Consider the following 16,309-nt stretch of genomic DNA (forward strand, 5'->3'; position numbering starts at 1 on the left):
CAGCCTCGGAGGGTTTGTGGCCTGGCAGAGTTGAGAAGATGACTTGTCGCAGGTGGGAGGAATGACCTTGAGGAGCTGGGGAAAGTCAGATCTCTGGACATAGCTCCCGGCTCCTGCCCCTGGACTGTGATCTGAACATTTTAACTTAAGAGGTTACTGACAGGAGACTTGCTGAGAGCTCCAAGTTTCTGCTTCTTGGGGATGTCAGAAATTGCCAAGTTTTTTCCCCATTTAATGGAGTCTGAAACCACAGTGAGACCAAAAGAGCCATGGAATGATGCTGGCCCCAGATCAAGGACTCCTGCTCATTTTGAGCATTGACTCAAGGTGGTATTCCATTGTGTTGCTCTCTCAGCTGTTTGCATCCTGCCTCCAGCAAGGAGCCAGGGAGTCTTCTCTCTCCTCCAGTCTCATCTCATATTAATGGAAGTAAAAGAAGTTAACTTCTCAAGTTGCAGAGATTCAGATTTTGCAGTCTAGAAAAGCAAGGTAGGCACAAAGTCTATGAAGTCACATGCAGTGTTGGCAGAGTGGATCCACATTTACCTACCAAGCCTCAGGTCACCAAAACTTGAACCTTGAGAGGACTTTGGGGGCAAAATATCTCTTTATTAAAACATCTCAAACATTAACCAAAAAAGTAGATCACAAGCTTTGAAAACAAGTCTATCTTTTTGTTTGTTTGTTTGTTTTTGGTTGTACCATGCGGCTTGTAGGATCTTAGTTCCCCAACCAGGGATTGAACCTGGGCCACAGCAGTGAAAGTGCCATGGCCTAACCACTGGACCGCCAGGGTATTCCCAAGTCTATCTTGATACAGTTAGATCTTCTATGTGTCTTATTGGTCACAGCTTTAACCTTTGTTTTATCTCCAGACTTTGATTAAAATTTACCTATTAATTCACCTTGAATTCTACTTTTAAGTTTATCCATGGAATATTGGGGGCACCCACTATGAACATTTGCTAGGCCTCAAAAAGGAATGTCCACTTCCTCCAGAAGTTCGCAACATACTTAGAGAGAAAGAGGTCCATACGTGAACTAGCTAAACAAATGCAGTAAGTAATATTAATAAATGAGTAATTTAGAAAGTTTTTTCTCTGCTAAGTGGATTGGAGAGGAAAGGAGGCTTAGCAGGCTCTGAAAAGCATCTGGCTGAGACAAAGCTCAAGCTAGACCACAGGCAGGTGGGAGGGAAACTTGGCCTGGTCCCAAACTGGTAATGGGTACTGTGGTCTGGGTGCCCAGGCTGGGCATTGGGAGAGCTGGGGATTAAGGTTGCCAGAGTGACACAGAACTAGGTTGTGACCATCTAAGGAATGAGAAACTTTGATAGCTTTCTTTTTAAATTTCGTTTTATTTTTCTCAAAATTATCAATGGACATACTTTAAAAAGTCAAATGATTCCACCAGGCTTGTCATGAAAATCAGTAGTCCTCTGCAACCCCTCTTCCCTTGCTCCCCAAGAAATAATCACCTTCAATTCTTCCAGCTGAAACTTTTTGTATTGACTTCACTATCTCCACATGAAATATATTACCCCTTAACAATATTTCAGTATTAGGCCTAATCAATTGATTTTATCCAGTGGGAGGTGGAGATTTTACTCTGTTCCCTCATCGTCTCCCATGATACATACTTCCAGGCCCTCCATTTTCTCCATATAATTATGTCATTTTGGTTGGATCAATATTAAATGTTGACATTACCAAGAATACATAGACCTTATTTGCAGCTAAGCCAGGACAGATACTTATGACTTACTTCTCCTTTCTGACACAACTTTAGTTTTTCCTGGAATTAACAATCTTGCTTTGTTTGTTTGCATAATTTTCGATGTATCTATCACTAATTCAAATTGTTGCCATTTGTATATATCTCCTAGTATTTCGTCTATTTCATCTTGAAGAGCTCTGTCCAGAGCCTGCTGCCCTGTTCTCCACCTGCTCATGCTACTTCACAGGTGAGGATGTGACTACAGTTCCTTTGGGCATCCTGTGTGACATATGTGGAGATGTCTGGTAACGCTCTGATTCTAGGTTCTTTATTTTGCTATTATTTTTCTTTCTAGATGCTTATAGGATTGTTTTCACTGTACTGAAATCTCACGATGATGTGTCTTATTGTTGGTCCATTTTTTATCCAGCACCCATTATCCATTACACCAGGTGTTCCAGATACTTTCAGTCTAGGATCTCCTGTCTTTCAGTGTAAAGGAGTTTTCTGAAATCAATTCGTTCTATAATTTCATTCACTCAGATGTCTCTGTTTCCTATTTCTGGAATTGTTTCCTTAAATGTTAGTCTTTATTTTTTCTCTCCTATTTTCCATATTTTTGTCTTTTTTCCATATTTTATCTTTTTGATCTCCTTTATGGAAGATTTCCTCAGCTTTATGTTCCAGCTCATCTGCTATACTTTTTATTTTTTTGCTATCATGGTTTTGAGGTCTAAGGACTCTTTTACATTCTGGGTGTTATTTTTGTAGCAAGCAATTTTTATTTTGTGGCTGTAACATCTTTTCTTATCTCAATATGTTCTCCTATCAACATAAAGTCTTCACTTATCAGCACAGTAGTCAGAGTGACCCTTTTAAAATATGTCACATCATGTCATTTCTCTTAAAATCCCACAGCAGCTCCACATCTGACTCACAGGAAAAGCCTGCATCCCTGCAATGCGATGGGGCCCAACACAGTCTCCCCCTCACCTCCCTGTCATCAGCTGCTCTACCTCTTGTTCACTCTGCTTCAGCCACACCAGCCTTCTCAGTGCTCCTTGACTTCTCTGAGCCTGCTCCCAACTTAGAGCCTTGGCTTTAGCTGTTCCTTCTGCCTAGAATGCAGAAAAAAGTAACAGTGAGTTAGAAAGTGACAATTGCTACAGAAGAAGAGTTGAGCAGAAGGGAGACGAGGAATGCTGATGCTAGGGATGGATGTAATGGAAATGTGAGTAGGCTGCAGTATTAAACAGAGAGGCCAGGGAAGGTCTTACTGAGAATATGCAATTTGAGCAAAGTCTTGAAGGAACCAGCTCCATGTTAAAATCTCTCTGGACACAGTCAAGACTGTGGTAGTATTTCTGGTCACCAGGGTTCAGCCCAGGGTTTTCCTACTACCTGGCCAATTTTCAGGCTTCGAAAATTAATAACTTAATTTATTTAAATGTGGAATTATATTAAATAAAAGAGTAAAGACCTCCTTTATAGACAGTATGCCCTTGTATTCTTCCCAAAAAAATTCAAATATAAAACTATATACAGATACTTTTTAAACTCTTTTCATTGTGAAATATAATACATATACAGAAAAGTGGGGTGGGAGAGAGATGCAAGAGGGAAGCCATATGGGGATATATGTGTATGTATATCTGATTAACTTTGTTATACAGCAGAAACTTAACACAACACTGTAAAGCAATTATACTCCAATAAAGATGTTAAAAAATAATGATAATTAAATTAAATTTTAAAAAAGAAAAGTGCACAAAACATAAATGTATGGCTTAAATTTTTATCATAAAAGTGAAAACTCAAGGAAGTACCTTCCAGGTCAAGAAGCACGACATGGGCATCCGAGACAGATGGAGCAGCACAGGCAGCATGGTAAGAAGCAACAAAGCAGTCATGGCCTGAGAACTACCAGGCTTCCTTATGGCTGGTAGGTTGTAGTAGGAGAGGCCTTGGGAGAGGATTCAGGCAGGTGAGATCTTGGAGAGCTCTCTGTGCCATGGGAGAGAGTCTAGCCTACTGTCCCCTATCCCAGCTGGGGATCCAGCCCTTCTCTTCACTCTCAGGTCATCCTCTAAATCTGGTAAATAAACCTAGAGAAAGTATGACTTTTCTTCTGTGTCTGAGACTAGAAGATTAGAACAGGAAACCTCATTTTTTGATCAAGCTCATCAAACTCCTCTGACACTGGACAAAAACAGACTCCTTTGGGTAAAAGATGAGAAGAGGCACTTGGCTCATGAAAAGATTCAGGAACACAAAAGAAAATGGATCAGAAGTGGAGGAGAGAGGCTTCCAGTAACAGGGGAAACTTGTACAAAAGGAAGATTCATAATTGTACTTTCAGGTGAAACTCAGGATTCAGAGGTAGACACTCAGAGAAGAGAATATTAGGTACGATTTTATGTGAGAGTTTATAAATGGAAATGAAATGTATTATTAAAAATATAAATTACTAAAATTGACTCAGGAAGAAATAGAAAATCTGAATAGACCCACTAACTCTAGAAGATAGGAAAAGGGTCCTCAAGGTTTTAGCTGCCCAAATTTTCAGGTTGGACAATAGTATGGAAAATTTTTGGCAAAATCTTCAAGAAAGGTAATTAAAAAAATTTTTTCCCCAGGCATATTTTATTATTTTTCCCTTTTAGTTACAATTTTTATCATGAAAGTGATTTCTTGTTCCTCCTTTTTTTTTTTGGCCACCCCATGTGGCATGAGGGATCTTAGTTCCCTGACCAGGGATTGAACCCATGGCCCCTGCAGTGGAAGCGCAGAGTCCTAATCACTGGACCACCAGGGAAGTCCCCCTCATTCTTTTTTTTTTTTTTTTTTTTTTTTTTAAATTTTTTTTTTTTCTTTTTATGCTGTACGCGGGCCTCTCACTGTTGTGGCCTCTCCCGTTGCGGAGCACAGGCTCTGGACGCGCAGGCTCAGCGGCCATGGCTCACGGGCCCAGCCGCTCCACGGCATGTGGGATCCTCCCGGACCGGGGCACGAACCCGCGTCCCCTGCATCAGCAGGTGGACTCTCAACCACTGCGCCACCAGGGAAGCCCTCATTCTTTTTTTAAAATTTATTTTATTGAAATATAGTTGATTTACAAGGTTGTGTTAATTTCTGCTGTACAGCAAAGTGATTCAGTTATACACATATATACATTCTTTTTCATATTCTTTTTCATTATGGTTTATCACAGGATACTGAATATAGTTCCCTGTGCTAATCAGTAGGACCTTATTGTTTACTCATTCTATATATACTAGTTTGCATCGGCAAACCCCAAACTCCCACTCCATCCCTTCCCCCACCCCACTCCCCCTTGGCAACCACAAATCTGTTCTCTATGTCTATGAGTCTGTTTCTCTTTCATGGACAGGTTCACTTGTGTCATATTTTAGATTCCACATATAAGTGGTATCATATGGTATTTGTCTCTCTGACTTACTTCACTAGATATGATAATCTCTAGGTCCACCCATGTTGCTACAAACGGCGTTATTTCATTCTTTTTTATGGCTGAGTAGTATTCCATTGTATACATGTACTGCATCTTCTCTATCCACTCAAGAAAGATAAATTTTACGTTATAGAATCTACAGCATGAGAAAAATTTGGAAGCATCACTATTCATTTTATAACCCTAGTATAACTCCAATATCAAAGCTTGTCCAAATGAATTTTTTTTTTTTTGGTAGTACGTGGGCCTCTCACTGTTGTGGCCTCTCCCATTGCAGAGCACAGGCTCCGGACTCGCAGCTTCAGCAGCCATGGCTCACGGGCCTAGCCGCTCCACGGCACGTGGGATCTTCCCAGACCAGGGCACGAACCCGTGTCCCCTGCATCGGCAGGCAGACTCTCAACCACTGTGCCACCAGGGAAGCCCCAAATGAATATTTTTAAAAAGTATACATCAATCTCACTTATGAATATTGATTTTTAAATTGTAAATAAATTATAAGACCAAATCCAGCTGTGGATTAAAACAAATAAGCAAAGTCAAATTTATATTAACAAAATCCGAGGGGCAGCTTCAAGATGGCGGAAGAGTAAGACGCGGAGATCACCTTCCTCCCCACAGATACATCAGAAATACATCTACATGTGGAAAATGCTCCCATAGAACACCCACTGAACGCTGGCAGAAGACCTCAGACCTCCCAAAAGGCAAGAAGCTCCCCACGTACCTGGGTAGGGCAAAAGTAAAATGAAAAAACAGAGACAAAGAATAGGGACGGGACCTGCACCAGTGGGAGGGAGCTGTGAAGGAGGAAAGGTTTCCACACACTAGGAAGCCCCTTCATGGGCAGAGACTGCGGGTGGCGGAGAGGGGAGCTGCAGAGCCACGGAGGAGAGCGCAGCAACATGGGTGCGGAGGGCAAAGCGGTGAGATTCCCGCACAGAGGACCGGTGCCGACCAGAACTCACCAGCCCGAGAGGCTTGTCTGCTCACCCGCCAGGGCAGAGGGGGGCTGGGAGCTGAGGCTCGGGCTTCGGTCGGATCCCAGGGAGAGGACTGGGGTTGGCAGCGTGAACACAGTCTGAAGGGGGCTAGTGTGCCACAGCTAGCTGGGAGGGAGTCCGGGAAAAGGTCTGGAACTGCCGAAGAGGCAAGGGACTTTTTCTTCCCTCTTTGTTTCCTGGTGCCTGAGGAGAGGGTATTAAGAGCGCTGCTTGAAGGAGCTCCAGAGACAGGCACAAGCCGCAGCTATCAGCGTGGACCCCAGAGACAGGCATGAGACGCTAAGGCTGCTGCTGCCGCCACCAATAAGCCTGTATGCAAGCACAGGTCACTATCCACATCTCCCCTCCCGGGAGCCTGTGCAGCTCGCCACTGCAAGGGTCCAGTGATCCAGGGACAACTTTCCCAGGAGAACGCATGGTGCTCTTCAGGCTGATGCAACGTCATGCCGGCCTCTGCAGCCGCAGGCTCACCCTGTTTCCGTACCCCTCTCTCCCCATGGCTTGAGTGAGCCAGAGCCCCCAAATCAGCTACTCCTTTAAACCCATCCTATCTGAGTGAAGAACAGAGGCCCTCAGGCGACCTACATGCAGAGGCAGGTCCAAATCCAAAGCTGAACCCCGGAAGCTGTGTGAATAAAGAAGAGAAAGGGAAATTTCTCCCAGCAGCCTCAGGAGCAGTGGATTAAATCTCCACAATCAACTTGATGTACCCTGCATCTTTGGAATACCTGAATAGATAACAAATCATCCCAAATCGAGGAGGTGAACTTTGGGAGCAAAGATATATATATTTTTTTCTCTTTTTGTGAGTGTGTATGTGTATGCTTCTGTGTGTGATTTTGTCTGTATAGCTTTGCTTTTACCATTTATCCTAGGGTTCTATCTGTCCGGTTTTTTTTATTACTTAAATTTTTTTTTCTTAATAATTTTTTAATTTTAATAACTATTTTACTTTACTTTACATTATTTTATTTTACCTTCTTCTTTCTGTTTTTTCCTCCCTTTTATTCTGAGCCATATGGAGGACAGGCTCTTGGTGCTCTAGCCAGGCGTCAGGGCTGTGCCACTGAGGTGGGAGAGCCAAGTTCAGAACACTGGTCCACAAGAGACCTCCCAACTCCACGTCATAACAAATGGTGAAAATTGCCCAGAGATCTCCATCTCAATGCCCAGACCCAGCTCCACTCAATGACCAGCAAGCTACAGTGCAGGACACCATATGCCAAACAACTAGCAAGACAGGAACATAACCCCATCCATTAGCACAGAGGCTGCCTAAGCAGTAATAAGGCCACAGACACACAAAAACACACAACCAGACATGGACCTGCCCAACAGAAGGACAAGATTCAGGCTCATCCACCAGAACACAGGCAATAGTCCCCTCCATCAGCAAGCCTACACAACCCACTGAACCAACCTTAGACACTGGGGACAGACACCAAAAACAATGGGAACTGCGACCCTGCAGCCTGCGAAACGGAGACCCCAAACAGTGAGTTAAGCAAAATGAAAGACAGAAAAACACAGAGCAGATGAAGGAGCAAGGTAAAAACCCACAAGACCTAATAAATGAAGAGGAAATAGTCAGTCTACCTGAAAAAGCATTCAGAATAATGATAGTAAAGATGATCCCAAATCTTGGAAATAGAATAGAGAAAATACAGGAAAAGTTGAACAGTGATCTAGAAGAACTAAAGAGCAAACAAACAATGATGAACAACAAAACAAATGAAATTAAAAATTCTATAGAAGGGATCAATAACAGAATAACTGAGGCACAAGAACGGATAAGTGACCTGGAAGATAAAATAGTGGAAATAACTACTATAGAACAGAATAAAGAAAAAAGAATGAAAAGAACTGAGGACAGTCTCAGAGACCTCTGGGACAACATTAAACACACCAGCATTCGAATTATAGGGGTCCCAGAAGAAGAAGAGAAAAAGAAAGGGACTGAGAAAATATTTGAAGAGATTATAGTTGAAAACTTCCCTAATATGGGAAAGGAAATAGTTAATCAAGTCCAGAAGCACAAACAGTCCCATACAGGGTAAATCCAAAGAGAAACACACCAAGACACATATTAATCAAACTATCAAATATTAAATACAAAGAAAACATATTAAAACAGCAAGGGAAAAACAACAAATAACACACAAGTGAATCCCCATAAGGTTAACAGCTGATCTTTCAGCAGAAACTCTGCAAGCAAAAAGGGACTGGCAGGACATATTTAAAGTGATGAAGGAGAAAAAACTACAACAAAGATTACTCTACCCAGCAAGGATCTCATTTAATGGAGAAATTAAAACCTTTACAGACAAGCAAAAGCTGAGAGAGTTCAGCACCACCAAACCAGCTTTACAACAAATGGTAAAGGATCTTCTCTAGGTAAGAAACACAAGATAAGGAAAAGACCTACAATAACAAACCCAAAACAATTAAGAAAATGGGAATAGGAACATACATATGAATAATTACCTTAAATGTAAAGGGATTAAATACTCACACCAATGATTAAATACTCACACTGAATGGATACAAAAACAAGACCCATATATATGCTGTCTTCAAGAGACTCACTTCAGACCTAGGGACACATACAGACCGAAAGTGAGGGGGTGGAAAAAGATATTTCATGCAAATGGAAATCAGAAGAAAGCTGGAGTAGCAATTCTCATATCAGACAAAATAGACTTTAAAATAAAGACTATTACAAGGGACAAAGAAGGACACTACATAATGATCAAGGGATCGATCCAAGAAGAAGATACAACAATTGTAAATATTTATGGACCCAACACAGAGGAGCACCTCACTACATAAGGCAAATACTAACAGCCATAAAAGGGGAAATCGAGAGTACCACAATCATAGTAGGGGACTTTAACACCCCACTTTCACCAATGGACAGATTATCCAAAATGAAAATAAATAAGGAAACAAAAGCTTTAAATGATACATTCAACAAGATGGAGTTAATTGATATTTATAGGACATTCCATCCAAAAACAACAGAATACACATTCTTCTCAAATACTCATGGAACATTCTCCAGGATAGATCATATCTTGGGTCACAAATGAAGCCTTGGTAAATTTAAGAAAACTGAAATTGTATCAAGTATCTTTTCTGACCACAACGCTATGAGACTAGATATCAATTACAGGAAAAGATCTGTAAAAAATACAAACACATGTAGGCTAAACAATACACTACTTAATAACGAACTGATCACTGAAGAAATCAAAGTGGAAATCAACAAATACCTAGAAACAAATGACAATGGAGACACAACGACCCAAAACCTATGGAATGCACCATAAGCAGTTCTAAGAGGAAAGTTTATAGCAACACAATACTACGTTAAGAAACAGGAAACATCTCGAATAAACAACCTAAACTTGCACCTAAAGCAATTAGAGAAAGAAGAACAAAAAAACCCCAGAGCAAACAGAATCCAACAGCACATTAAAAGGATCATACACCATGATCATGTGGAGTTTATTACATGAATGCAAGGAGTCTTCAATATATGCAAATCAATCAATGTGATACACCATATAAACAAATTGAAGGAAAACAACCATATGATCATCTGAATAGATGCAGAGAAAGCTTTCAATAAAATTCAACATCCATTTATGATAAAAACCCTCCAGAAAGTAGGCATAGAGGGAACTTTCCTCAACATAATAAAGGCCATATATGACAAACCCACAGTCAACATTGTTCTCAATGATGAAAAATTTAAAGCATTTCCACTAAGATCAGGAACAAGACAAGGTTGCCCACTCTCATCATTATTATTCAACATAGTTTTGGAAGTTTTAGCCACAGCAATCAGAGAGGAAAAAGAAATAAAAGGAATCCAAATTGCAAAAGAAGAAATAAACCTTTCACTGTTTGCAGATGACATGATACTATACATAGAGAATCCTAAAGATGCTACCAGAAAACTATTAGAGCTAATCAATGAATTTGGTATAGTAGCAGGATACAAAATTAATGCAGAGAAATCTCTTGCATTCCTATACACTAGTGATGAAAAATCTGAAAGTGAAATTAAAAAACACTCCCATTTACCACTGCAACAAGAAGAATAAAATATCTAGGAATAAACCTACCTAAGGAGACAAAAGACCTGTATGCAGAAAATTATAAAACACTGATGAAAAAATTAAAGATGATACAAATAGATGGAGAGATATACCATGTTCTTGGATTGGAAGAATCAACACTGTGAAAATGACTCTAGTACCCAAAGCAATCTACAGATTTAATGCAATCCCTATCAAACTACCACTGGCATTTTTCACAGAAGTAGAACAAAATAATTTCACAATTTGTATAGAAACACAAAAGACCCCGAATAGCCAACGCAATCTTGAGAAAGAAAAATGGAGCTGGAGGAATCAGGCTCCCTGACTTCAGACTATACTACAAAGCTACAGTAATCAAGTCAGTATGGTACTGGCACAAAAACAGAAGATAGCTCAATGGAACAGGATAGAAAGCCCAGAGATAAACCCATGCACATCTGGTCACCTTACCTTTGATAAAGGAGGCAAGAATATACAGTGGAGAAAAGACAGCCTCTTTAGTAAGTGGTTCTGGGAAAACTGGACAGGTACATGTAAAAGTATGAGATTAGATCACTCCCTAACACCATACACAAAAATAAGCTCAAAATGGATTAAAGACCTAAATGTAAGGCCAGACACTATCAAACTCTTAGAGGAAAACATAGACAGAACACTGTATGACATAAATCACAGCAAGATCCTTTTTGGCCCACCTCCTAGAGAAATGGAAATAAAAACAAAAATAAACAAATGGGACCTAATGAAACTTCAAACCTTTTGCACAGCAAAGGAAACCATAAACAAGACCAAAAGACAACCCTCAGAATGGGAGAAAATATTTGCTAATGAAACAACTGACAAAAGATTGATCTCCAAAATATACAAGCAGCTCATGCAGCTCAGTATCAGGAAAAACAAACAACCCAATTCAAAACTGGACAGAAGACCTAAATAGACATTTCTACAAAGAAGATATACAGATTTCCAACAAACACATGAAAAAATGCTCAGCATCATTAATCATTAGAGAAATGCAAATCAAAACTACAATGAGATATCATCTCACACCGGTCAGAATGGCCATCATCAAAAAATCTAGAAACAATAACTACTGGAGAGTGTGTGGTGAAAAGGGAACACTCTTGCACTTTTGGTGGGAATGTAAATTGATACAGCCACTATGGAGAACAGTATGGAGTTTCCTTAAAAAACTACAAATAGAACTACCGTATGACCCAGCAATCCCACTTCTGGGCATATACCCTGAGTAAACCATAATTCAAAAAGAGTTATGTTCCAAAATGTTCATTGCAGCTCTATTTACAATAGCCAGGAGATGGAAGCAACCTGAGTGTCCATCAACAGATGAATGGATAAAGAAGATGTGGCACATATATACAATAGACTATTACTCAGCCATAAAAAGAAGCAAAATTGAGTTTTTTGCAGTGAGGTGGATGGACCTAGAATCTGTCATACAGAGTGAATTAAGTCAGAAAGAGAAAAACAAATACCGCATGCTAACACATATATATGGAATCTAAGAAAAAAAATAAAGTTCATGAAGAACCTAGTGGCAAGCCAGGAATAAAGACACAGACCTACTAGGGAAGGGACTTCATATGGGGAGGGGAAAGGGTAAGCTCTGACAAAGTGAGAGAGTAGCGAGGACATATATACACTAGCAAATGTAAAATAGCTAGTGGGAAGCAGCCGCATAGCACAGGGAGATTAGCTGGGTGGTTTGTGACCACCTAGAGGGGTGGGATAAATAGGGTGAGAGAGAGGGAGACGCAAGAGGGAAGAGATATGGGAACATATGTATATGTATAACTGATTCACTTTGTTATAAAGCAGAAACTAACACACTATTTTAAAGCAGTTATACTCTAATAAAGATGTTTTAAAAAATCTATGATGTACTTCATTACATTAAAGGAAAAAAATCATATAACCCTGTTGATAGATGCCAAAAGGCATTAGGTAAAATTCAACATGTATTCCTGATTTAGTAACAAAAGGAATTAAAACTCTCTGCTCAGCTTCAAAGAGATAGACCTTAGCATCATAAAGAATATGAAGAATCAACAGCAAATGCTGTAGAGTAAAATACCAGGTGCATTCTAATTAAAATCAGAAATAAGGTCAAGGTGCTCACTAACACCTGTTATTCTGGTTAAAGCAAAAGCAGGCATAAATCTCAGCTCATAGACTCAAGTTTGCAAGAAGTTAGGTGTTCCAGTTTTATTTTTTTCTGCTTTTTAAATAATTTCATTGAATTTCAATCATGAGTCACTGTTATATATACCAGATGATCGAAATTTACTCTTGGTCATTATGAGAGTTCCCCTTCCTGTCAGATTTGCCATCTCAGTTGGAGTGGGGATGTATCCAATACCAGGGAAGGGAAACATCTGGCCCATGTGTATCCACAGTGGCATTTGCTGTGATGTACTTTGTCTTGTCTAAACCTCAGATGTTGGTCCACACATGTAGCTGTGGTGTTGTTGCTTGTTCTCAGCTGCACAGTTTCTTAAGTTCTGTCTCTCAGCTCCTTCTGCACCCCATTTGGGCACCTGAGAACGGTAGGTGACCCTTGTGCCTACATTGTGGGAGTGTCCCAGGTTCGTCACTGCCTTTGGGCTCCTTCTGGACACATGTCAAATTATTCTGCTGCCCCCACCCCCATGCTGGGGTGCATGGGAATTGTGTGGGCTTTCTCCAGTCCAGTTGTCCAGCTCTGCCCATAGCCTTTTCATTTCTCAAAGAAATGATACAGATATGCTGCTTTCCAGGCTCTACCTAGAGAAAGGGCATGGATCCCTTCTGATTCCAATTTCCCAGTCTATCAAGGATACCTCTTGTTCTCCTGCTGGCAGCTCTTCCCTTCCACCCCCCACCCTCCATTTATGTCAATGCTTGGGCTTCTGGGGGAGGGGGACAGGTTGGATGCAGGGACACATTGAAGTTTTGAACCCAGTTGCTTCCCTCTAACTCTCCTCTTTTTTCTGAATCCAGAGCCTTTTATTTAATCTAAAGAAACACTAAACTAAAGCACATTCATCTAAACATCAAATAATTTGTAGTGAATAACCTTTAGTTTAACTTCCAATTGTCGTGAGTTAATAATTTTGGTTTATACCACTGTTCAATGAGTCTGCCAATCATGCATTTGGATGTTGTGGCAGCAACAAATTGCTGTAAAGGGTTATAAATGCTTGCTCTTGATATCTGCACTTAACTCATCATGGGCCAGTGACAAACAACTCATGGACCAGCCATGGTCCAGAGGCCACATTGAGTAACGTGATACAAAGTCTTGGTCACCTCCACATATGCTTTCCTAAATCTGGTAGACATTTGAAATTAAAAATTCCAAGGACCTGGGGACTTCCCTGGTGGCACAATGGTTAAGAATCCGCCTGCCACTGCAGGGGGCACGGGTTTGATCCCTGGTCCGGGAAGATCCCACATGCTGTGGAGCAACTAAGCCTGGGCACCACAACTACTGAGCCTGTGCTCTAGAGCCCGGGAGCCACAACTACTGAGCCCATGTGCCACAACTTCTGAAGCCCGTGTGCCTAGAGCCCACGCTCTGCAACAAGAGAAGCCACCGCAATGAGAAGCCCACGCACTGCAACGAAGAGCAGCCCCTGCTCACCGCAACTAGAGAAAGTCCACGCAGCCAGGAAGACCCAACTCAGGCCAAAATAAATAAATAAATATTTTTAAAAAAGAATGTAGTTGTGGAACGGAGAAGAGCAAAATGTGGTGTCGAGAGGGACAGTCAAGAGCAAGGGGGACGAGGGAGCCCTTTTCCAGTTTCCCTCACCTTGGTGCATCAACCCCACAAGGAGGCTGGAAATGTGCAACTCAGATTGGGGCTTGAACCCATGGTCTTTTGATTGAGACCACACACCTGGTCTCAGGACTTAATGAAGCTCAGGTTCTTGATGTCTAGTTGCAGAAAGAATTCAGTGAGAGACAAAATGATAGGTAAGAAGTGGATTTATTTAGAGAGACACACACTCCATAGAGTGTGGGCCATCTCAGAAAGTGAGAGAGGCACTAGGGTATGGGTTGTCAGTTTTTATAGCGGTGGGTAATTTCATAGGCTAATGAGTGGGAGGAGTATTCCAGCTATTTTGGGGAAGGGATGGGGATTTCCAGAAATTGGGCCACCGCCCATTTGTTGACATTTTATGGTCGGCCTTGGAACAGTCATGGCGCCTGTGGGTGTGTCATTTAGCATGCTGATGTGTTACAAAGAGTGTTTACTGAGGCTTAAGTTCTAGTGGAAGTCTCGTCCGCCATCTTGGACCTAGTTGGTTCTAACCATTTATGTCATGTCCCAAGGCTATGTCATTCTTTTAAAGGTTGTTCCCTGACCTCTTCGCTCCTGTTTCAGAACTAGATCTTTAGGAAGCTCCAGCTCATGCTCTTACAGCCTCATGACCAGCAAAGTAAAAGGCTCTTCCCTGCCAGCTTCAGGTAGAAAAATCCCAGAGAGTGTTCTGCTTGGCCAGTGTGGATCATGTCTCCATCCCTGCAACCATCACCATGGACAGGAAAATGGGGTTTTGCAAACTCCCCAAGAACTACATAGTTAGAAAGTAGGGAAGCATTTCCAAAATGACAGTGGAGCTGCTCTGGCCAGACAAAACAATAAATGGTAACTGCACCTGTGAGAATATAGGCTTGGCTGCAAGTGACAGACCAAAAATAATACCACCTTAAACAGATAGAAATGTTTTTTTTTCTCTCATAAAAAGGTCCAAGATGGTATAACATCTCAGCTTTATCATGTTGCCAGAAGCTCTGGCTCCTTCTCACTTCTTGCTCTGCCCTTCCTGCTCTGTGTTGCTTTTGACCACATGATTCAATATGGCTCCCCAGCCCTCTGCATTCCATCACTATAGTGGAGGAAGGGGGAAAGAAGAGGAGGAGAGTATACTCCTCTTTATGAGCACAATCCAGCACTGAGTCCCATGGCCACATCTAGCTGCAAAGGAAGTTGGGCAGAGCTGACTTTATTCTTGGCAGCCATGTGCCCAACTAAAAATTGTTATTCTGGAAGAAATATTGGGAGACAACTCGTCTCCAAGACTATTTCCAAATATTATATTTATGGGCATTTAGGGAAAAGACTACTGGGATTCAAAAAAATTGGTTGATAGGCCACAGTGAAAAAGGACCAACTTAAAGTAATATTTCTCAGTCACATCTTACAAAATGCTTCTTCTAAGGCATGCTAATAGGTGTGACAGGGAATCAGAGTTCCATGATCAAATTCATTTGGGAAATGCTGGGCTAAATGCTAGGGGTTTTTGTTGTTGTTGTTGTTTTAATCACATGACTTCTGTGATGCCCTCATGGACACTATGACACACCCGGGAGGACACAGATTGCATTCACACTTACTGACATCTCCAGGAGGAGTGTTTTCAGGAAACCAGTTGGAAAATATTATCTTCAAAAAGGGTCATCTTTTTCTCCAGCTCTCTAATTGATATTTTTCCATTGTAACTCCTACATTAACAAAGATAACTACTATACGTATGGTCATTTTTCAGTTTGTTTCTACTAAAACTTTTGTGTAGGCCCCAAACTGGGTCAGCTTTGGAGAGGTGGAGAGATCTGTGCACACAGTCCCAAAGGTAGGGAGGAAAGAGCATCTACCTCAATGGGGTGCTGACCAGATTGATTTGACTGAAGTCAAGTACATGCAGAGTTGGTTAGTGTCAGATGATGACAGACTAGGAAAATAATTAGACTATCCAGCAGGCACTGAGGAGTCCTTGAAGGTTTTTGATCAGGGAAGTGGTATAAGTATATTTGTATTTTAGCAAGATTATTTCATGGTAGTAGGTGTGACAAACTGGAGATGGAAAGAGGATGTACAAAGTAAATGAAAGTCACTTTTGTAGCCAACCAAGTTCACATGGTACCAGGCCCAAATGTTTCTCTGTACCCTCTAGCAGATTTGGCAGGTTAGGAGGGACCTTGAAGACAGGGCAGTGCAATTCAGC

This window comes from Phocoena phocoena, chromosome 15 (assembly GCF_963924675.1).
Source record: "Phocoena phocoena chromosome 15, mPhoPho1.1, whole genome shotgun sequence".
In the NCBI taxonomy this organism is placed as follows: Eukaryota; Metazoa; Chordata; class Mammalia; order Artiodactyla; family Phocoenidae; genus Phocoena; species Phocoena phocoena.